Consider the following 23,857-nt stretch of genomic DNA (forward strand, 5'->3'; position numbering starts at 1 on the left):
CGTTGGATAGTCTGTGGAACTCCTTGCCACAGGATGTGGTGATGGCATCTGGCCTAGATGCCTTTAAAGGGGGATTGGACAGATTCCTGGAGGAAAAATCCATTGTAGGTTACAAGCCATGATGGGGATGTATATAGTAACTTATGCTTGGTTAGGGAGTGGAAACGGTATTTTATTACAGCCAGATTACAGGTTGTAATATCGTTATTTTATTTGTATGATTTCCTTTAACAGTGTAACCAATAGAACTGTAAGTTTATTGTGTATTTTACATTGAACGAATGTAATATTTTTATATTTCTGTTCTTTACAAATTACATATATTTTCTATTACGTTATTTTCAGTATTGTAAACACAGGCAAAAATCTGTTCTGTGTGACTAATCTGTGGTTGTGTCATTCATATTAAATACAGTTGAACAGAGAAACTCAGACCAGTTGTCTTCCTGTTTTGGACAGTTGAGGTGTGAACGCTATAAAACAGCCTTTCCATTGCTTAGATGATTTCCAGAGCACCTGACAAGGAATATAAGAAGCTTTAAATAGACCTGTCCATTGAGAATGTTGCACTTTTCATAGTTGAGGTACTTTATTTTCCTACTATCAATTTCTAGGTTATTTGGTATTTACAGAAGAACAGTGATCTTGCTTATTCCCTGTATCCTGTCAAGCAGACGTCCAATATGTTGTTATAAATGGGTTTAAACTTCCTGGAGCGAACTTCCAATGATATGGTATCCTTTAGAGTTATTGCTTCATTGTGGCACAGAGAAAAGAAGTGTCAAACTTTCTGTGATTCTTTCTTTATCCGTCGTCTTATTCCACTTTCCCTTGAATTCCTATTCAAACTTTGGTTTACAAAGTGTAACAGGAGTCCAGAAAGAACTGATCAGAGATGGTCTAAATCCTCAGTACAGGAGATAGATATTGGGGGCGGGGGGAGTAACAACTTTTCTAAAGATGAAACAGGCCTATCATTTAAAAGAACAGGTGAATGCTGGAGGGAACAGAGTATATTATTATTTCTTACATTTTAAACAAATGGCTGTGCAAACAGTAAGTAAAGATTCACATATTACTGGTGCTAAATTATTTATGTTTATGTTATAGTAGTAATTTGTCTGCATTTTATTTTATGCGAAAACTATAGTTTTAGTAAATGCAGCCTTGTGGTTTTAATATAATAATGCCTTAATACAAGAAGCCTGAGGGCAGAAATAGACTAGACAAGAGACATATGCACAGGGCTAGAGAAGTCACTGTCGGGAAGTGCCTCCAGACTATCCAAATTTTCAGTTGATTAAAATTTTATGGACAAAACTTACTAAAGATGTAATACTGAAAAATGTGGTGTTATGTCAGACGTTTGTACAATGCCCATATGCTTTGATATTTATACTTAGGTCATACTTTTTCAGGTTGACGCTAATTGCTTTGGTTTCTCAACACTTTCAAGAGATACTTATGGATTTAGTGACAATGAACACATCAGTTTACGTGTGAAGGATCATATTAGGTTTAAAGGTTTTAAGCCTACTAGGTTTAAAGATTTCTTCTCTCAGATTCACCATCTTCCCAAGCTCTTTAGGACACAAGAGAGGACCTTCTCAGTAGCTGTCTCCGGTGCCCTGAGAAGCCAGATTGGTCCCTCCCTCTTGTCTTTCTGTCATCAGGCACAGCCCTTCCTTTTTAGGAAGGCTTTAAAGCTGTTTCTAGGAAATGCTCTATTTTAAAAAATTTAGATTTAAATTTTAAAAAAAAAAGTTTTCAAAATTGTTTTTAATTCTGGCTAATGTTTAATTAACTTACACAACATTTTAAAAAGCAGAGACATCACCTTGCTGACAAAGGTCCGCATAATCAAAGCTGTGGTTTTTCCAGTAGCAGTGTATGGAAGTGAGAGCTGGACCATAAAGAAGGCTGACCGTGAAAGAATTGATGCTTTTGAATTGTGGTGCTGGATGAGGCTCTTGAGAGTCCCCCTGGACTTCAAGGAGAACAAACCTATCCATTCTTAAGGAAATAAACCCTTAGTGCTCACTGGAAGGACAGATCCTGAAGCTGAGGCTCCAATACTTTGGCCATCTAATAAGAAGCGAAGACTCCCTGGAAAAGACCCTTCTGTTGGGAAAATGTGAGGGCAAGAGGAGAAGGGGACGACAGAGGACGAGATGGTTGGACAGTGTCATCGAAGCTACCAACATGAATTTGACCAAACTCCGGGAGGCAGTGAAAGACAGGAGGGCCTGGCCTGCTCTGGTCCATGGTGTCACGAAGAGTCAGACATGACTTAACGACTAAACAACAATGTTCAGTTGTTTTGAATATATAGTTTTGTATGATATTTTTAATACTTAGTATTCTATGATTTTAATTGTTATGAGCCCCTTTGAGTCCCCTATCTATCTATCTATCTATCTATCTATCTATCTATCTATCTATCTATCTATCTATCTATCTATCTATCTATCTATCTATCTATCTATCTATCTATCTATCTATCTATCTATCTATCTATCTATCTATCTATCTATCTATCTATCTATCTATCTATCTAGACTTTGCTATTATCTGTGGTCTTCAGTATCCATGGTTGGCTGTGGAGCCAATCCCCAGTGGATATGGTTGACCTACTGTAAGTAAATAAATAAAGCTAGAGAAAATATAGCGCACATGCAACTTTGGTTGGTTATGCTGTAATCCATGACTTGACTCACAGTGAGCTGATGTGGGAAGAAGGTTAGAAAACTTTCTTTCCGGGAACGTCCTTAATTTACTGTATTTTTTGCACCATAAGACTCACTTTTTTCCCACAAAACAGGGGGGTGGAAAGTCTGTGCGTCTTATGGAGTGAAGAAAACAGATTATATTTTCCTGTTTTCTTCTCCTAAAAAATTGGTGCGTCTTATGGAAAGGTGCAACATTTTGGACCTACTGAAGTTTCTAGAGACTTTCCAAAGGAAGTCACATATAGAATGTGTTTCAGTAATCTGGCTAGGATGCAACTAAAGAATCTGGCACAGTGGCCTGGTCAGATCTCTCTAAGAATGTGCACAGCTGGTACACTAGTTTTAGTTGTGCAAAAACATTCCTGGCAACACTGAAACATGATCAGCTAGGCTCAGAGGCAAATCCAGGAGCACACCCAAGTTTACTTGAGGAGATGTGAAACTTGAGGGTTATGAGATATATGGATTCACTGTTTAAGTAAAATAATAATTATGGTAGTTGTAAAGATGATGATGAATGAATCACCAGGAATTAAAACTTTTGGTGAAATCTTGCTGTTGTTCACATAAGGTCTGCATACACTGCCACAGCTAATTTTGGCTAGTTGATGAGTGATGGGGTGCTTCTTGGCTGCACACTCAAGTGCATGAGAAGGCACCTCATCAATTAGCTGCAGAAGGTTATGCAAACTTTATGTTTTAATTTATTTATGTTATGTTGTAAGCCGCCCAGAGTGGTAGAATATACCAGATGGGTGGGATATGAATGAATGAATGAATGAATGAATGAATGAATGAATGAATGAATGAATGAATGAATGAATGAATGAATGAATAAATAAATAAATAAATAAATAAATAAATAAATAAATAAATAAATAAATAAATAAATAAATAAATAAATAAATAAATAGATGGATGGATGGATGGATGGATGGATGGATGGATGGATGGATGGATGGATGGATGGATGGATGGATAAATGTGATTGAGATCAATGCCAGTAATTCTAATGACTTCTGTCTACCATCTACTGTAACAAAACATTTGCATTTACAAATATAATGTACTGTATTTTTCCGTTTGTAAGAAACCCCTCCTTTTCTAACCCCAAATTAGAAAATTTGACTGCTACTTTAGCCTTCCAGTTGATAAGGCATGGTGCTTAGCAAAAGGAAGTGGGAAGTAGCAGTCAAAGGGATTGTGTAGCCCTTTGATCCCTGCTTTTCCCTTCCTTTTGTTAAGCCACAGGACTTAGCAAAAGGAAGGGAAATACAGGTATGAAAGGGCTGCATAATCACTGAGCCTACAACCAGCGATGGAGGCAGCAGCCGGAGGAGATGGAGACAGGCAGAGAAGTGGCCGAGCTTGGCTGCCTCTCGCTGCTGCCACCGCTGCTCGATCACAAGGAGACAATCTCCTCCTGATGCTGCCTTCCGTTTATAAAACAACCCTCAATTTTTCCTCTAATTATTTTAGGGGAAAGTGGCCTTTTATACGTGGAAAAATATGGTAGTTCATTCACTACCTCCAACCATGGGTATTTTGTGAAGCTAGGAAACTGAATTTAATAAATGAGTGATATCACATAGTCAAGGCTCTCCACTGTGATAAAATTTGCAGTATAATTTTTTTTACTTCATTTCTTTAAAAATTAAATAGATGAAAATATATCACAACTCATTTCAAGCTAAATGAACTGGAGAATCTTTCAGCAAGGAGTGAGATAACTTTAAAATATAATTCAAGGTTCCCTTTTTATTGCTCCTTTATAAATGTCTAAATAGTATGCTGTACTTTCCCCTCCCCTCGCAAATATGATAATTAGTGGCTAAAAGTATGTGTGAATTAGTTGATCTCAAATCTAACTATTTGTCTAGTCATGTATAGATACCAGACATAATTTTATATATATATAACCGTCGACTGGTTTGAGAGCCATTGGCTTAAAGGATATAGCATTTGATGGAAACATTGTTGAAGAAATTATAAATGGCTTAACAGAAAGCTTATCCAGTGAAGAAAATATGAGAGAGTGGCCCATGACCTGGAGCAAGAGTTGACCCCGAGCATCTTCCCTGGCTGTCCTGGAATCCAGCTGAATAGGGGAAGTTGATGGTGCTGACCTGTACTTCTGCCACCAGTGGACTTTAGCTTTCGGTCTTTACCTCTTCCAGGTAGTGAGACTCAGGAGTGTGTCCTTAACTAGATGGGATACACCTGGGGATGAGCCCTGTTGCTACACCTGGTGTGGCTAGTAAAGGAGGGAGAGATGGAGTGTCCTGGAGTGGGTGAGTGGCGCTGAAGGAGGCAATGCTGAGGGGTGGCTTGCTGTCCCCAAGCAGGCAGAGGACCAAAACTACTCCAAAAGGAGCTGCGGTTAGGTGCCAGAAACTGGAGCGCCAAGCAGGACTGAACTTAAAGCAGCTCCTAGTCAGGCTGAAGGACTCAACATCCCTAGGTGAAGGTAGACTGAACTTGTGGGATGAAGCCGAATAGGACCCTGCTAGAACTGTTTGAGATTGAAGAAAAGCCTACCAAGAATCATGTCCCAACCTGGGAGCCAAGATGTAAACAATTCTTCAATGAAAAGTTCGATAGCAGCAGCAGCGTAAGTCACTGTCCTGTGTAGTGATTCCCAGAGGACACTTAGACATGCCCCAACCCCATCTGTGGAGGGCCTAAGAATAAGTACACATACTCAGACATAAAAATCCAATCAGAAATGTACATCTTTCAAAAATAGGTAGAATAGGCCAGTGGAAAATGACACTGCTTATTTAATTCCCTAAATTCCACAAACAGTGTTAGGAAATTCTACTGGATGGATCTGAAGCCCTACCCCAACCCTATCAGAAACACAGACAGACATTAAATTATTATGACCTGGCTTAAATAGCTCATCTTTCGTTTTCAGAGAAGACCATTCCCATCTGATTCACCATGAGGGTATGTGAGAAAAGAAAAGAAGTGACTAGTTAAGGTTTAACAGTAGTACATTGATGGACACACAGGTGTTTAACCAGCCAGCATGAGGAGAGAAGATAAGGAAACAGGGTGGATGTTGCCCTCCGTCTTACTGCTGCTTAATATTGATCATCTGCTGTTTAATTTGATTGCTATAATGTACTCCTCCTTCCCCTGTACACTTGCACCCTGGCCAACTACTGTACCAGTTACCTGATGGCCCAATATAAATCTGGCACTGCCCTGATAAGGGTCATTAGTTGTGGCAATTGGTAATAGGGCACCAATTCTGCAGAAACCTGTGGAAACCAGTTTTCTCCACCAGAGAGAATGACTGGTCATCCTGGGCTATCATCTCCCCCAGGTAGGTGATGAGTAATCCTGGCATTTTTACATTTGCAGAAAGCCTGAATAGTACAGGGAAAACTGCTTAAAATTAAAGTACTTTTAAGTAAAGTACTTCTGAACTTGCATTGTGAATATATTGTTTACCACAAGTGTTAGAAAAACAATGAATTGGCTACAGTACAAAGTAATTGAAAGAAAACAACTTTTGGCAATCTCCACTTTCCTTCTGCTGTCCATACACAAGAGATATGAGAATAGTAAACACTGACATCTGATGAGTAATTGGTTTAAATACAGGTATATAACAGCTTCTTGGCAGGTGTATGATATATATTGTAACTCTTTTGCCTGCAAGTAATGGCTGTTGCCAGCAGGTGATTTACATAACAACCCACCACTTAGTAGAACCCAGGCAGAAAACACTGTGTAGTAAGACTTAGTAAACAAAACTTAGAATATATAAATAGTTATTCCTAACATCATAATCAGCAACAGCCGCAAGAGACATCTCATCCAAGACATAAGAGGAAGTGGCTCTAGAAAGTAAACAGTGGATTTCACTTAGATTGAAAAAATTAAAATAGGTGAGCTTTATTTAGAGATTTATTTCTCTGTGTTAGTCATACCCAGAATGAAATAATGCTTTTTTTTTACTTTATGTATTTTTATTTTGATAACTTTAAAATTTAAGAGATATAGTTCTTGCCCTAGACTGCATTAGAAATGTTCTCTTTTACCTTTTGGAGTATTTGCTTAAGTCTCAATACCTGTGATTTTTCATAAATTGCAAGAATGGATTTCAAGTTGTTGTTTTCTTCAGTATTCTTGAACACTTATAAGTGTCTTCAATCCATTTTTGACTTGCTATTTTGAAATATGGAACCTAGAAGCAATGAATAGAACTTGAAAGTAAAACTTGTTGCCTATAATTATTGCAGCAAATAAAATACTTGTACCCGAATAACAAGAAAAGAATTCTGGAAATATTTGTCAATGATCGTCTGATTTCATACTGGAATTGACCCTTTACTGGGATAATATCAGCTATAAGAAACCTAGAAAACCTTTGTCAGCTATTAACATATAGGCTTTTGTTATTTGCTCTGTAGGTCTGCTTTGAAATTGACTTATAAGGGAAATGTACAGAGCACCCCCTACTGGGGTCTGACTTTTCTGTTGATTTATAACATATTAATATCTGAATCTACTAATCCCAAATCTTATTATTAGTTATACTAAGTCAGCCGTATACAATAAGATATAGAGAATGTAAATGTAAACTAAGGGCTCAGGAACATGGAACTGCTGGGAGACGTCATCAGGAGGTTTGGGCTGAGGAGTCAGTAATATACTGGTGACATTCAACTTTATCTCTCATTTTCCACCAATTCAGGTGAGGCGGTTTCTGTGCTGAACTCGTGTCAGGACCTGCTAATGGACTGGATGAGGGTTAATAAATTGAAACTCAATCCAGACAAGACAGAAGTGCTGTTAGTGTTAGTGCTGTTAGCTTCACCAGACAGGCTAGAGGGCCATTTCCCTGCCCTGAATGGGGTTGCACTCCCCCTAAGGGACAGGGTCTGCAGCCTGGGGGTGGTCCTGGACCCTAGTCTAACTCTAAAAGCCCAGGTGGGCTCGGTGGTCAGAGGTGCCGTCCTTCAGCTTTGGAAATTATTCAGGCTATGGCCCTACCTGCATGAACAGAGTCTCATGACAGTTACACACGCACTGGTAACATCCCATATAGATTACTGCAATGCACTGTATGTGTGGCTGCCTTTGAAGACGGTCCGGCGACTGCAACTGGTTCAGAATCGAGCTGCACGGCTGGTGAGTGGTGGGGCCGCTAGGGAACACATCAGGGCGATTCTGTTTAAATTACGTTGGCTACCAGTCACTGCCCGGGCCCAATTCAGAGTGCTTGTTTTGACATATAAAACCCTAAATAGCTTGGGCCCTGGATACTTGAAGGACTGCCTCCTTCCATATGAACCTACCCGGCAATTAAGATCTAGCCAGGGGCCCTCCTGAAAGAGCCATCCCTCAAGGAGGTAAGAGGGATGGCTTGTAAACAAACAGTCTTTTTGGCAGCTGCCCCCAGACTATGGAATGCCATCCTGAGCGAGATTTGTCTGGCGCTGACATTGATGACGTTTCGGTGCCAAGTCAAAAGCTTCATGTTCCAGAAGGTTTTTCAATTGAAATAATATCAACTGTGGGTCCTGATGGCAATTTTTAGAACACTGTGTTTTTAATTGTATTTTAATTGTTTTATCTTTTTACTGTATTTAAATTTTTGTAAGCCACCCAGAGACCTTTGATGGTGTGGGCAGCATATAAGTTAAGTAAATAAATAAATAAAATATCTTAACAGCAAATACTTTGGATTTATAAGTGCCTGTGTATTATAGAATGGGAGGGATGTGGTGGTGCTGCGGGTTAAACCGTAGAAGCCTCTGTGCTGCAAGGTCAGAAGACCAGCCATCGTAAGATCGAATCCGCATGATGGAGTGAGCTCCTGTCGCTTGTCCCAGCTTCTGCCAACAGCTTCTGCCAACCTAGCAGTTCGAAAGCATGTAAAAATGCAACTAGATAAATAGGTACCACCACGGTGGAAAGGTAACAGCATTCTGTGTCTAGTTGCGCCGGCCATGTGACCACGGAAACTCTCTATGGACAAATGCTGGCTCTACACCTTGGAGACTGGGATGAGCACCTCACCCTAGAGTCAGACACAACTGGACTAAATGTCAAGGGGAACCTTTACCTATTTTAGAATGGCAAAATGGTGGACAAAAGGCAACCAGCTAGGTTTGGTGTGGAATGCTTCCCTGAAAAGCCATATCTTCAGTTGCCTCCTGAATATCTACAGGGAGGGTTCAGGCAAAGCTCCTCTAGAAGCTAGTTCCAAAAGGTTCGGACCACCATGAAGAATTTCTATTATATCACCTATGGGCCTCCCGCAGGGTGGCCATCTGAAGGAATTTGTGATGATCTAGTGGGTCAGGCAAATGATATAGAGGAAAGACGCTCCGACAAGTGGTGTGGGGCACACCATGGAGAGGTTTGTACATGAGTGTCAAAAGCTTGAACCTGATCTGGGATACAATGTGTAACTAGTGGAGGTGAGCCAGAACCAGGGTGATATGGTCAACCGTGCTTGCACCAACCATCTGTCTGGCCACAGCATTCGAGACCACTGTAGTCTCTGAATCAGCCCCAAGTGAAGCCCCAGGTAGAGAGCATTGCAGTAGTCAGTCAGGGAGATGATCAGTTCTTGCACCAGGGTCCTGAGGGAGCTCTCATCTAGGTAGGGGTGGAGTTGGTTGATTAGCCTAAGTTGCTTAAAGGTTGATCTGGACATAGCTGAAATTTACCCCAAAAGGAGCCAAGTCCAGAAGAATGCCCAAATTACGAGCCCTAAATGGGAGGGCAGTGCTGTCCAGTCTAGGAACAATGCCCCACAACCTTTCAGAGCCCCCCCCCCCGAGGAGCAAAATCTCTGCCTTCTCTAGGTTCAGTTTGAGCCTGTTCACCCTGGCCCAATCAAGTACTGCAGCCAGGCAGCACTCAAGTGTCTGGACACCATCTTCTGGATGGTGGTAATGGAAAGATAATGCAAGACATCCTCTTCGCCAACGACACAACTGTTGTTGGCCACTCTGCTGAAGACCTCCAACAATTCATGAATCATTTTAGCAAGGCCTAAATAATGAATCAACATCATGAAAATATTCTAAAATTAAAGGCAAATGTTTTGTACCACCTGCAGGTTTAAAAGTGCTGTGATGTTGCTTTCTTTCCACAATGCAGTTACACTACAGAGCATCCCTGATTAATTATCACCCAAGTCAAAGTCTTAGATTTTTTAAGAAAAATAATGTTCTGAGCTTAAGTAGTAATATAGCTTTCTTATTTGGCACCTCAGTGTTTCCAATATCCCATGTTACTCCTGCCACATATTTTGACATTAATTAGTTAGTTATCTAAAGGGCTGGGAACATCCCTTACTTTCCTTTTCTTTAAATATTCTTTTCAATGAAAATTTTCCTGGGTTTAGCAAAGGTGATAGCTCACTGATGCTAGAATTAAACACTCCAAACACTTGATGGAATTGGAACATAATCATGCAACAGATCTTCTGTTTTCTTCAGACTGATTTTTAGTCCAAAGTCTTGGCAGCTATTTTATTCAGTAATATGTGGATCTAAGCACTCAATTGTTAACAATGAAGAAAAACAAATTCTTTTTAATTCTCAGGTACTGAAAAACTGCTTATCTGTACCATATTTGGCCATGTACGTTTGTTGAGAGTGAGTCTAACTGGGGCATCATTTTTTTAAAATCCTTTTTGTTTTCTTGGTGCCCAGTATTATATTGGGGAGAGAAAAAAATCTTTTACCATGATGTGAAAAAATAGATGTCACAAACTCTGGTTTCCATTTTTTGGGGGATTCATAATTCATAATTGACATTTCGGCGCCAGGTCAAAACCTTCCTGTTCCAAACGGCTTTTAACTGAAATAATATCAGCTGTAGGTCTGATGGCAATTTTTAGAATATATATTTTAATTGCATTTTAATTATTTTGCCCTTTTATTTTGCCTTTTTATTGTATTTTAAATGCTGTAAGCCGCCCAGAGACCTTCGGGTAGTGTGGGCGGCATATAAGTTAAATAAATAAATAAATAAATAAATAAATAAATAAATAAATAAATAAATAAATAAATAAATAAATAAATAAATAATGGATCTGGAAATACAAGAAGTGTTGTTTTAACTCTAATATTAACCCTGTATGTTGACCCTACTGCTAACTCTCAATAAAGTGGAACTCTCATGGAATCAAAAGTTCCTCAGTGCAAATTCTTTCTAATCCTAATCCTAATGCATGAGGTTGAGATCTCATGACATCAGGGAGTAGGGGATAGAATGGTGCTACAGAAAGAGTTAAAGGTAAATCATAAAGAGAGAGAGAGAGAAAAAAAATCACATCATTTCAAAATACCCTCAGTGACAGTGTCACCAAGTGAATCCAAACTAAAGTTAGAACTTCACATTTCTTTAGAGGAAGAGTACCAATTTGAATAAAAAAACTATCTGCTGATTGGCATTGTATAAAGTATCATTCTTTGTGGTGTTCGCCTGTGATTTTCAGGTAAGTGCAGTCCAACTATACCAGTGCTTACATATTCTGTGGAACATTACAAGGCTGAATATCTTCCTCACTGAAAGAGAACATATATTTTTAAAAAAAGTACTCCCGTGTTCTGCCTCAGTGTTAACTTCTCATCTTCAGTGTTATCTTCACACCCTGTAATTGTTCTTTAAATTGGATAAGTGAAAATTATGGATCCTAGTTTCAAGTTGAAATTGATAGGAAGACTTTTAGAGTAAATCACTGTTGGATAGTGCTAGTCTAGAGTTTCTGCATAATTAGAGTACTCTTCTTCATGATTTGTTGAGGTTCTGATGTCACATCAAGGAGAACTAATTTAGAGAGAATATACTTAGGGGAATAATACGTGCAGCCATGGACGCTTGATATTTAAAAGATAATCATTTTCAGGCTGGCAGGAAAATCTGCATGAGAAAATGAGCAGCTCTCCGGTGTGATTGATAACTGTATAGCTTGTTTACTGCCAGTGTTTTTCACAATTGTGTACATTACACCTAGGCAAAGAAGGCAGAATCAACATAATGAAAATATTCTAAAATTAAAGGCAAATGTTTTGTACCACCTGCAGATTTAAAAGTGCTGTGATGTTGCTTTCTTTCCACAATGCAGTTACACTACAGAGCATCCCTGATTATCACCCAAGGCAAAGTCTTAGATTTTTTTTAAGAAAAATAATGTTCTGAGCATAAGTAGTACTATAGCTTTCTTATTTGGCACCTCAATGTTTCCGATATCCATGTCACTTCTGCCACATATTTTGATATCAATTAGTAAGTTATCTGAAGGGCTGGGAGCATTCCTTAGTTCCTTTCCCATAAATGTTCTTTACAATGAGAATTTTCCTTGGTTTAGCAAAGGTGATAGCTCACTGAGGCTGGAATTAAACACTATAAACACTTGATGGAATTGGAATCATGCAACAAATCTGAGTTTAACAGCCTTACAGAAAATAATTCTGAAATACTTAGCATAGAAACCCTGTAAACATGAGTTGCAAAATTAACATCTTAATGAAACTTGGCATATAGGAATGTACATACATATAACTATATAAATTTACATGTCTCAAAGCAGTTACAGAATTTTAGGGCTGTTTTTGAATTCTCAAAGACTTGATTTATAATGATTGATTTATGCAGTTTTTCTTAGATGGACATTCATATTTCTTTAAATCTTGAATTTATTTTAAATTTAGTTGTTGTTGTTTAGTCATTAAGGCATGTCTGACTCTTCGTGACACCATGGACCAGAGCAGGCCAGGCCCTCCTGTCTTCCACTGCCTCCCGGAGGTAGGTCAAATTCATGCTGGTCGCTTCAATGACACTGTCCAGCAATCTTGTCCTCTTTCATCCCCTTCTCCTTTTGCCTTCACACTTTCCCAACATCAGGGTCTTTTCCAGGGAGACGGGCAAAGTATTGGAGCCTCAGCTTCATGATCTGTCCTTCCAGTGAGCACTAAGGGTTGATTTTCTTCAGAATGGATAGGTTTGAACTCCTTGCAGTCCAGGGGACTCTCAAGAGTCCCCTCCAGCACCACAATTCAAAAGCATCAATTCTTCCACGGTCAGCCTTCTTTATGATCCAGCTCTCACTTCCATACATCGCTACTGGAAAAACCATAGCTTTATGTGGACCTTTGTCGGCAAGGTGATTTCTCAGCTTTTTAAGATGCTGTCTAGATTTGTCATCGCTTTCCTCCCAAGAAGCAGGAGTCTTTTAATTTCATGGCTGCTGTCACCATTTGTAGTGATCATGGAGCCCAAGAAGGTAAAATCTGTCATCCCCTTCTATTTGCCAGGAGGTGATGGGGCCAGTGGCCATGATCTTAGGTTTTTTGATGTTGAGCTTCAGACCGTTTTTTGCACTGTCTTCTTTCACCCCCATTAAGAGGTTCTTTAATTCCTCCTCACTTTCTGCCAACCTAGCAGTTCGAAAGCATGCAAAATGCAAAAATGCGAGTAGATAAATAGGTACCACCTCAGTGGGAAGGTAAATGGTGTTCCGTGTCTAGTCGCACTGGCCACATGACCATGGAGGATTGTCTGCGAACAAACGCTAGTTCTATGGTTGGAAACAGAGATGAGCACTGCCGCCTAGAGTCGGACATGACTGGACAAATTGTCAAGGGGAACCTTTACCTTTACCCACTTTCTGCCATCAGAGTGGTATCATCTGCATATCTCAGGTTGTTGATATTTCTTCTGGCAATCTTAATTCCAGTTTGGGATTCCTCCAGTCCAGCCTTTTGTATGATACCTTTCGTATTATGCATATAAGTTAAATAAACAGGGAGACAATATACAGTGGTGCCTCGCTTAACGAGCGCCCCGTACAGCGATGAATTCGCATAGCGATCCCTTTTCCGGGCGAAATTCGCATAGCGAAGATCGGTAAGCCTTTCGCTTACCGACCTTCGCTTTGCGACCCGTGGATCAGCTGTTCAGCGGGTCCAAAATGGCCACCGGAACACCCGAAATGGCTGCGGGCAACATTTTCGCGCCCTTGGTAAGCGAGGGGAGGGTGCGAAAACGCTGTGCGCGGCCATTTCGGGTGATCCGGTGGCCATTTTGGACCCGCCCAACAGCTGATCCGCAGTCTCGCTGTGGCCGAAATGGCCGCGCGCAGCGTTTTTGCGCCCTCCCCTCACTTACTGAGGGCGCGAAAATGGTTGCCGGACCCGGAAAACATCGCTGTACGGTGAGTTTTCTGCCAATTTGGATGGCTTTTTTTTTGATCCGTACAGCGATGTTTTCGCATAGCGAAGGCACCACTGTACAGCCTTGTCATACTCCTTTCCTAATTTTGAACTAATCATTTGTTTCCATATCCAGTTCTAACTGTTGCTTCCTGTCCCACATATAGATTTCTCAGGAGGTAGGTAAGATGGCCAGGCACTTTCATTTCTGTAAGAACTTGCCATAGTTTGCCGTAGTCCACACCGTCAAAGGCTTTTGCGTAGTCAATGAAGCAGAAGTAGATGTTTTTCTGGAACTCTCTGGCTTTCTCCATAATCCAGCACATGTTAGCAATTTGGTCTCAAGTTCCTCTACCCCTTCGAAATCCAGCTTGTACTTGTGGGAGTTCTCGGTCCACATACTGCTGAAGCCTGCCTTGTAGGATTTTGTGCATAACCTTGCTAGGGTGTGAAATGAGTGCAATTGTGCAGTAGTTGGAGCACTCTTTGGCACTGCCCTTCTTTGGGATTAGGATGTAGACTGATCTTTTCCAATCCTCTGGCCACTGCTGAGTTTTCCATTGATGATGATAAAATAATATATCGTACTGGTCCTTTGATGTTGGGCTGTGGCACCAGGGTGAGTGAGATGACCTTTAGCCTGGTTTGTTCCTTTTTGCACACCACACACAGAATGATGAAAGTGGTAGGGAACCACACACACACATACACCCCTCAACTCTGCCTTGGATGTCTCTAGCAAGCATTTCATTGCTAGCACCACTCTAGCAGTCACTGATGATGTTAAATCCTCTGCGAGCTAGCAAAAATTTAATGCAACTTGCTAGGCACAGTGGACACTTTACTACTCCCTATACCACCCCATGACTGGTGTGCAATGTATTCCAGCAAAAATAGTGCACATCTTTATTAAATTTGGTGCATCTTGCTAGTTTGGTACATAGCCTAGCAGCCATTGATACTGATGATATATCCTGCTAGTTCGGTACACTGCCTGTGTAGATTCAATAAGGTTTTGAATTCAAATAATGTATGATTTCCTTCCTTTCATATCAAGGGGGTAATGTTGGCGTATGTCATTTTTTTTGGGGGGGGGGTAAAAGGTAAAAAAAGGTTCCTGACCCCTGTTCTAGGTGTCTTTGGGGCCATTTTATAGACAAATAAATCAACAAATCAAAAATAACTAAAAAAATTGATTTGTATTCATTGGGGGCTTTGATTCGTACAAATACAAATGAGTGAATTAGCATTTTTTAATGAATTTGGTGATTCATTTTTTAAATTCATGGCCATCTCTAGCCTACACATAGTTTGATAACCGGACTTTATTTTTCTTAAGCATCTGTTTCAGTGAGTGAAGATAAGTTTAAAAATTTTATTTATCTTGACAATAAGCCAGTTCCTATGTTCTTACAGATATTACTCCCCCTTCCACCACCAAGAAAAGCTGTAGTTTTTTCTATTTGGCTTTGCAGAGTACTTATATTTCACTCTAGTCTTAACTGCCAGACAGGTTTTTCTTTCTTTCTTCAATTTTGTGTTCTTTGATAGTAGCAGAATATATAATAACTTGGAAATGCTGTCTGCCAAGCTGTAAACTGCTAGATGAATTGAGTGAATATCATTCTTTTCATACAGAAAGTTGTCCACAATCTTATTTAGATTTGAAATTATATTATAAATATTATATTATATTATAAATATACTTACTAGAATTTATTGTGGGAGAAGAGGCCTATTGGTTGTGCAGGTTCCAACTAATTTTGAAAAGTTGCTATAGAACATATTTCTTACGTTCTGCAAAATAAGCTTTATTCTCTATTGCTTTTGGTGGATTGCCAAATGTCTCAGGGATTTCTGCTAGGTTGTGTGTTGTTGTTACATGGCATCAAGTTCGCTCCATTTTATGGTGACCTTATGAATAAGTAATCTCCCAAACGTTCTACCATCAGCAGACTTACACAACTCTTATACATCCAAGGCTATGACTTCCTTTATGGAGTCAATCTGTCCCATATTTGGTCTTGCTCTTTTCCCGCTCCATTCAACTTGTTCTGATATAATTTTTACAAGTGAATCTTGTCTTCTGTGATGTGCCCTTTTATGATGTGCTTCTGTGACAGTCTCAGTGTTGTCATTTTTGCTTCAAGAGAAACCTCCAACCCACTTGTTTCTCTTTCTGGTGATCCAGGGTATCTTCAAAGTTATCTTCCAGCATCATGTCTCAAACAAAATGAATCTTTTTTTAAACAGGAGGTTGAACCCATCATAGGATTCAGTTCGTAAGAATTTCAGCATTTTTTGTTTCATGTGTGTTTCTATTTCTTGGCCCAGTCTGAGGAGGTGCAGGCATGCATCGCTAGTAAGCCACTGGGTCTCAGCACACTAGACAGCTGGAATCAGGGCAGATTTCCCCAGTATCAAACTGGAAGGAGGAGGGGATTCACACACAGCTGAAGAAGATATGCCTGCCTGTCAAGGAACAGCTGGAGGAAGCAGGGTTAAGTGGGGGGAAACAGAACTGGGAGGGCACGGGGTTGTCGTTTATCTCCAAAGAAGAGAATGTCTGGGAGGATGCAAGAGAGCTAAAATCTGGAAGGTGTCTACCCTCACAGAATTAGGTTACTTGAGACAGAAGTCAGGTAGTGCCATTAGCTGTACCATTAATAAAAGCTGTTCTGAACCAAAAACCTGAGCTGGAGCCTATGGAATAATTGCCAGGGAACCCTGGATCCAGAAGGAGGCACTGATGGGGTGCACAGCCAGAAACTAGGCAATATGATGCAGAAGCAGAACCCCCATACACCAGGGGGTTCTGGTTCTGAGGACCAATTCCTTCTCCCATTGATCCTGTCATGGTGCATTTCACCTACAATTCAGCACTTTAGTAGCATTTAAATAAATGTGTTTTACATCTGTACTCCAAATTATAGAAAGTTTAATTAATTTCAATTTTTATAGCCCTCTTAGATATCTTTTCTTTGAAAAATTATAATGATGCCTTTATTAAAGAACTAAAACATATTGTCTTGTATTTATTTTGTCCTTTGGAGATCCTTTGTTCAAATCCGCCTCTTTTCAATAAATAAATAAATAAATAAACCTTGACTAACCCCTGTTTTGCGTTCCCCCATTGTAAACCATGTTTGATAATTACTCACTATAGAATGAAAGTTACAGAAATACTCCTGTGAGATTGCCCATCTTTTGTTTGAGGTGATAGAGATAAACTGAAAGAATATACTAACAAGAACGTATATTTTTCCTGTGTGTGGACACATAATTCATTAGAACCCATGTTGGGTCAAGCATGGGACGGATATATATGTACGCATTTTTGAAAAAAATAGTAAAATGTGTGTGTATGCATGAGTCTCTCTCTCTCTCTCTCCCTGTGCTGTATCTCAGAGAGGTCTTTTTGGTTATCATTAACAAAAAAGACTTCATGCTGTGTTCTCTACATAGCTTCCTTTCTGGACTCATCACATTGGTGTTCTTGGCACAACAATGCTTCCATTGACACAGATTCTTTTTTCTGTTGTTGTTTTTTTTTGTTTTCTACTGATGTGATCCTCAAAAAAGATAATAGTGGGTTTCAGATTTGTGCCTTAATGCAGAACAAGTTGCTCACACTTATAGTAGTAGCTAAGGATTGGAAAGGATGAATTTTATTGAGTTCACAATTGGATAGAAAACTTGATAGAACTGCATATCCTGAAACGATAATGCAATGTGAAACCCTGTTATCCTTCAGTTTTTACATCTCTCAGAATTTTGTGTTCCATTTCTCTGACCAAAAAGCACATTCAGAACAGGGTGTTCACTAGTAATAAGTATATCAGATGGGCTGGACTTGATGATCCACAGGGTCCCTTCCAGCTCTGCAGTCCTAAGGTTATTATTATTAAAAATGTATAAACATTTACATGCATCTAATATAGGAATGAGACAATGTACTGAGGAGGATTAGAAAAAATAAGGGAGGGAGGAACCAGAATCAGCACATATCCATATCCAATTTGTAACTTCATTTTTAATTAAAGAACTTTGGAAGGGTTGTATTCTTTCATGTATTAAATGTTATGTTACAAGTTCTTTTGCATGAAACCATGAGAAAGAGTTTTTCAGATCTCCATCAGGAGGGGAAAACCCCCTTCTCTATTAAAAGTCAGTTGGGACAGTCAATTGCTTTAACTTTTTGTTGGCATTGCTTTCAGTGATGTAGTTCAGACAGTTTTAAAATGAAATATTCATTAATAGTTTTGAAACATGTAGTCCTGAAGTCTGGCGTATCTTAATGTTCACTAAATGTATTTGAAATAGAAATGGTATTGTACCCAAATTCAGTTTGTAGAGCTAATTACTTATAAAAGCTTTGGTTACGCTTGTTAAGAACAGCTTGTCCCCCGCCCCCCGCCCCCTGGTCTTTCACATGAAGATCACTAATGAACATTACAGTTTATTGGAAATCCTGATATAAAATAGAATGATATCAGTATTAGAGTATAGTATTTGAAGACAACTGTAAAGCTGAAATGGCAGAAAGCTGAGAAATGAAAGAGCTGAAACGGTTAAAGTCACTTCATTTTCTTGCAGGTACATGACAGAAATTTATTTATTTATTTGATTTATATCCGCCTATCTGGCAGCCAAGGCCACTCTGGGTGGTTTATAAAAAATAAAGCCACTTGCACGGGGCCTACATTTTTTTCAGTGGCATACATATCTTTTTGTTCAGCTATTGGGGGTTGTTTGTTTTGTACTCATTCAGCTGGCATAGCTTTCCCCCCTTTTCTGCCTTGTGTGATTGCCTGTCTTAGTCCAGAAGAAGAGTGAGGGGCATGCCCTATGATGATGTTGATGTCTGCAGTGAGGTGTGGCATGCCATTTAGGAGGGATAATCACATTCAAGTGAAGGCTTGATCTTTCTCTTCCAAACAGTATTCCTACTGTGGAGAAACTTCATTCCTATCTTCCTATTATGATGAGAAAGCCTTGCTGTAGTTCAGACAAGAGCATAGAGGAGAGCTTCCAAAGATGTCTGTAGGTTTCAGGCAGACTGGTTTAGGAGAAGGTAGTCCTTCATATCCAGATAATCCAGAGGTTTGACCATGAAACTCTATGGAGAGCATCAACATGAAATGGAGTCATAGTTGGTGAATGGCAAAGTTGATATGACTACTTCTCTTTGAATCATTCAGAGGAAGAATCTGACTGAGAGTCATCCTTTGTACTTTTCTTAACAGAATTTAGAATCTGGTCACAGTTTTTAAATGTACACATATTTTTGCTAATCAAGAGGTCTGTAGTCTTGTGTTCTGACATGTTTTTGTCAGTGAACTTGTGTTGTCTCCCTTACATTCTAGTTTATTTTTCAAAAAATAATAAAACTCTCAATAATTAAATCTCAATGCAGAAACTTTGAAAAAAAAAACACTACACTTTAAATTGTGCTGTTCTTCTTCCTAAGCAAACATTTCCGCATTCTCAAATTGAGCTTGGCAGATTATTTCAGTGTTGACATTTTCAGCTATATGTTTGAGACTGCAAACGGGTATGAAGTTCTTGTTATTCTTCTGTTTCTTAGTAAGTGAAGAAAGTGATGGAAAGAGACACTTCGCATCAAGTGCGGACAATGTTTGGCCAACGGGCTGCAAGTAGAAGAACTAAAATTCTTAAAAAGCAACAGATCGTCACTGCTTCAAACTACAACTTGATCGCTTGTTATACTGCTCCACAACACCTTCATAGTCACTTTTTGTCACTTTTAAAAACATTTAGATAGGCTTAGGTTAACTTATACAGTTACTAAAGAGACACTGCAGTTTTTGTTTTGCTCTAGAATGCCTCTTCTTTTTGTATATATTAATTGAAAAGATGTTCCTCAATTACCATGATTGCTTCCTGGAATGAGACTTCCTTTTTCTGTGTTGGGGCCTGTTTTTTAATTCCTTTAGGGACCATTTAGGCATTAGCAAATTGTAGCTTTCTGGTCCAATGCCCCTTTAACTAGTGAGGTTGTTAAAGCAAATGCTAAGTAGTCCAATCAGGAAAGAATTCATTTTCTAAGAAATAAAAATGGTGATAGAATACTTCCTTTTTCGATTAAGATATGAAGGCTAAGAACATGCATTCTACACAATAATAAGAGAGTTAAGGTAAAGGTTCCCCTTGACATTTAGTCCAGTCGTGTCTGACTCTAGGGCGCAGTGCTCATCCCCTTCTCCAAGCCGTAGAGCCAGCATTTGTCCATAAACAGTTTCCGTGGCCACATGGCCAGCGCGACTAGACACAGAACACCATTACCTTCCCACTGAGGTGGTACTTATTTATCTACTCGCATTTTTACATGCTTTCGAACTGCTAGGTTGGCAGAAGCTGGGACAAGAGACAGGAGCTCACTCCGTTGCATGGATTTGATCTTACGAAGGCTGGTCTTCTGACCATGCAGCACAGAGGCTTTTGCGGTTTAACCCGCAGTGCCACCACACCCCTCCTATAAGAGAGTTAAGCTTTCTTTAATAATTAACTAAGGTTACAACTAAAAAAGGAGGTTTGTTTGTTCAGATTGATTGGAAGGGTTTTTAAAACCAGTGTCTCTTCTTGAAATCGCTGTAATCATTTACATGGAAATGATAACTATTCCCATTGCAGGACTCCACACAGCACTTTCCAATTGATACAGTTTACAACCACCCTATTTATGTTATCCTCTTCCCTGTTCCTTCTTTTCACCCCTTTTTTCCCTCTTTTTTTGGTATAATTTTTTATTTCCTTATAAGGGTGAGATGAGGTTGGGAACAACTGGGATAGGGATACCCTCGGAGGGGGTGGATTTGAAAGGATACATTAGAAATCAATATTTTTCATAGTAATTCTATACATTTTCTTCTATTAATAATTCCACATATCAGAAAAAAATATGAACAGTGAGCGAGAAGGAAAAATCAAATTCAGACAATTATATTGTTAATTTAATTATTGATTATGTAACTGAGTCCATCATTTATTCTGTCTCTTCTGCAACCATACAGATAACTATGTATCAGTCAGCTACTGTATTTTATTTACTTTGTAACCATGTATATAATTGTGACCAAATTTTTCAATGATCTTTTTTCTTTTTTGCATCTAGCCAATCTGATATGTCCATTTCTGCGGTTTCGAGGATTTTGTCTATCACTTCATCTATTTGCAGTATTCTAGCTTCCTTCCATGTTTTTAAAAAACTATTCTTGCTGCTGTTCCCTGATTCCAACACCCAGTTTCGTCGTAAGCTTTGGCCACATTGAATACTTCAATGTTGTCCCTGTAAGATTCACCTGTGACTGCCTGAAGGACCAAGCTAGGCAATCACATATACCAAAAATTGGAATGTGAGCTGAATCAGCACAAAATAAACAACCCCTTTCTGGCTGAACAAAAAGAAGTACATACCCATAGAAGAAGAGCAAGTTTGTGTGGGATTAGCTTTATGTCATGTAATCTGCAGGAACAACATTGATTTGAATGGTGCCAACTCAAACTCGAACCATGGGGAGTCAATGCAGTGTAGTTGCACTCCGAGTTAGACTAACGGACTAAGTTAAAATAAAAGCCAAGTAAGTGACTAGGAAATTCTCAGAGACCTATGTAACCAAAAAACAAGCTATAGTTAACCTTAATAGGGCCCTTAATGAAATTATATTAAATAAATATTAAATAAAGTTCTAAACATACATTTAATTTAATTTAAATTTAATGTAATAAAATAAAAACTTATAAATAACAAATATCAATAATGTTTATAATTATAATTTACATGACTCCATAAAGCAACCCCATCACACTGTGTAATCCTTTGTGATGAAGTCCTTCCAAACTAAAGGCTTTACATCAACTTAAACCAATGCATGTCACTTGCCATGAAAGGGGCAGCAGGGGGAAAAGTGTCATCTAGTATAATTTTAATTACCATAACCTTTGAAAATTATTGGTGATTTTTAAAATATTAAAAATATTTAGCCAATTATTTATTTATTTATTTATTAGATTTTTACCCCGCCCCTCTAGACCATGTCTACTCTCATATTGGTCATGTTCTCTAGGGTGTGTGGGCTTTGGAATGCTTGAAAATCTCAAAACTGCATAGATTACATAGAAAGAAATTGCAAAGGTAACAACAATTTTGTTTTCTTCTTTGACTACTAGTTACAGTAAAATGTTTGCAAGTAAAGAGCTTACCTCTAGGATGGGGGAAGAAAATAACAACAGCAACAAAATCTATATCAGATTTGGGCCTTTAGGCTTCATATAAACTGAGTTCCTGAATAATCCAGTTTATGCATTTTATTAAGCTATAAATACATTTTTAGAAATCCACTTGACATTTGGGTATTTTATTAAACACAATAAATGCCAGAGAAAATTGAATTAAGAAAGCTTGTAACATGCTTTAGTGCCAGATTTGAAAAAAAATTGCCTCACAATAAATGATGCTTCTTTATATCAAGAATAAATTTATTTTAAAACTGGGGAGTAATGTTTTATATTTTCATTGCCATAGGCCCCGACCTTTTTGTTCATGGCTCGTTTTTAACAACATCACCTTATGTTTTATTCTTTTTGATTTGTGTTAAATTTGATTATATGGCTTGAGCACTAGTCATTGCCACAGCAAGAGGAAGGCTAGGAAAGCAGTTCAATATTAAATGCAGTTTACACTCTAATACATGGAGCCTAGACAAAACAATATAAACCTTATTTTACACACTCATGTGTGTGCACACACATGTCTGCTCAGCCGTTATATTTGCTTTTCTTACACTTTCCAAATCACCTACTACAGTTTATGAACTTTGTTAGCTTTAAAAAGTAAGACAGAAGCTTTCTCCTTACAAAGCCTCGAGACCATAAACTCCAGCACAGTAAGTCACACATAGACAGCAGGAATGCATGCAGAGAAATATATTTACATACAGTACTATACAAACCTACATAGTGCTCAGAAGAACTTAAACATTCAGCAGTCAACTGGACAGAACTTAACCATGACAGTCAAACAAGAATGCCAAAGAACAGAGTAGCTAGTCCCTTATACTTCCTTCAACCAATCAAATTAGTGGTTTGCTTCAGGATAGCTTATCCCTCATGACTGTGTTCTACTAGTCATGTAAGCAGTGACTTAATACCTAATTAACTTCATCTGTACTAACCATAACCAATTGCTAATTACAATATTTCTTAAAGATGTAACAAACTTTTTCATCTCTTTTGGTCTTGAAAACAATGTGAACAAATGGAAAATATATTCCCACAATTCTATTTATTTAATTTTTATTTATTTAAAATATTTTTATTCTGCCTTTCTCCTTAAAAAGGACCTAAGATGGCTTATGTCATTTTAGATTAGGCATCCTTCAGTCTCGAGAGACTATGGTAAAGTGCTCTGTATGGAGGACTTGGAACAGTGTCTGTTGTGGCTGAGAAGGCCAATTCGAGAGTGACAATCCCTTCCACGCTGAAGACAAATACAGTCTGCCACCTGTCCAGCTCCCTGATTTTGCTTCTTTCATGATTGCCTCTTTGCCTTGGCTTGCTGGACAAGGGTCTCTTCAAATTGGGAGAGGCTGTGATGCACAGTCTGCCTCCAGGCTTATGTCATTAAAAAGACAATATTTAAAAGCTAAAAACAATGAAGTATAAAACTATTTTAAAAGAATTAAACAAATATTATTGAAAGCACATTTATGTTACCCCAAATGGGGTTCTTTATATCCTGGGGAGAGGGGCCATGAGAGAGAGAGCCCAGCCAGACTAATGACAAGAAGACCATACACCACTAATTTGGGGTTAAGCACTATTCATGTAACATTTATTGATGAGACATAAGACATAGGCTATAAGACAAAAGGTACCAAGAGACTTCTCTTTTATACTTTCCATTCACACAAGATAATC

This window comes from Pogona vitticeps, chromosome 2 (genome assembly GCF_051106095.1).
Source record: "Pogona vitticeps strain Pit_001003342236 chromosome 2, PviZW2.1, whole genome shotgun sequence".
Classification (NCBI taxonomy): Eukaryota; Metazoa; Chordata; class Lepidosauria; order Squamata; family Agamidae; genus Pogona; species Pogona vitticeps.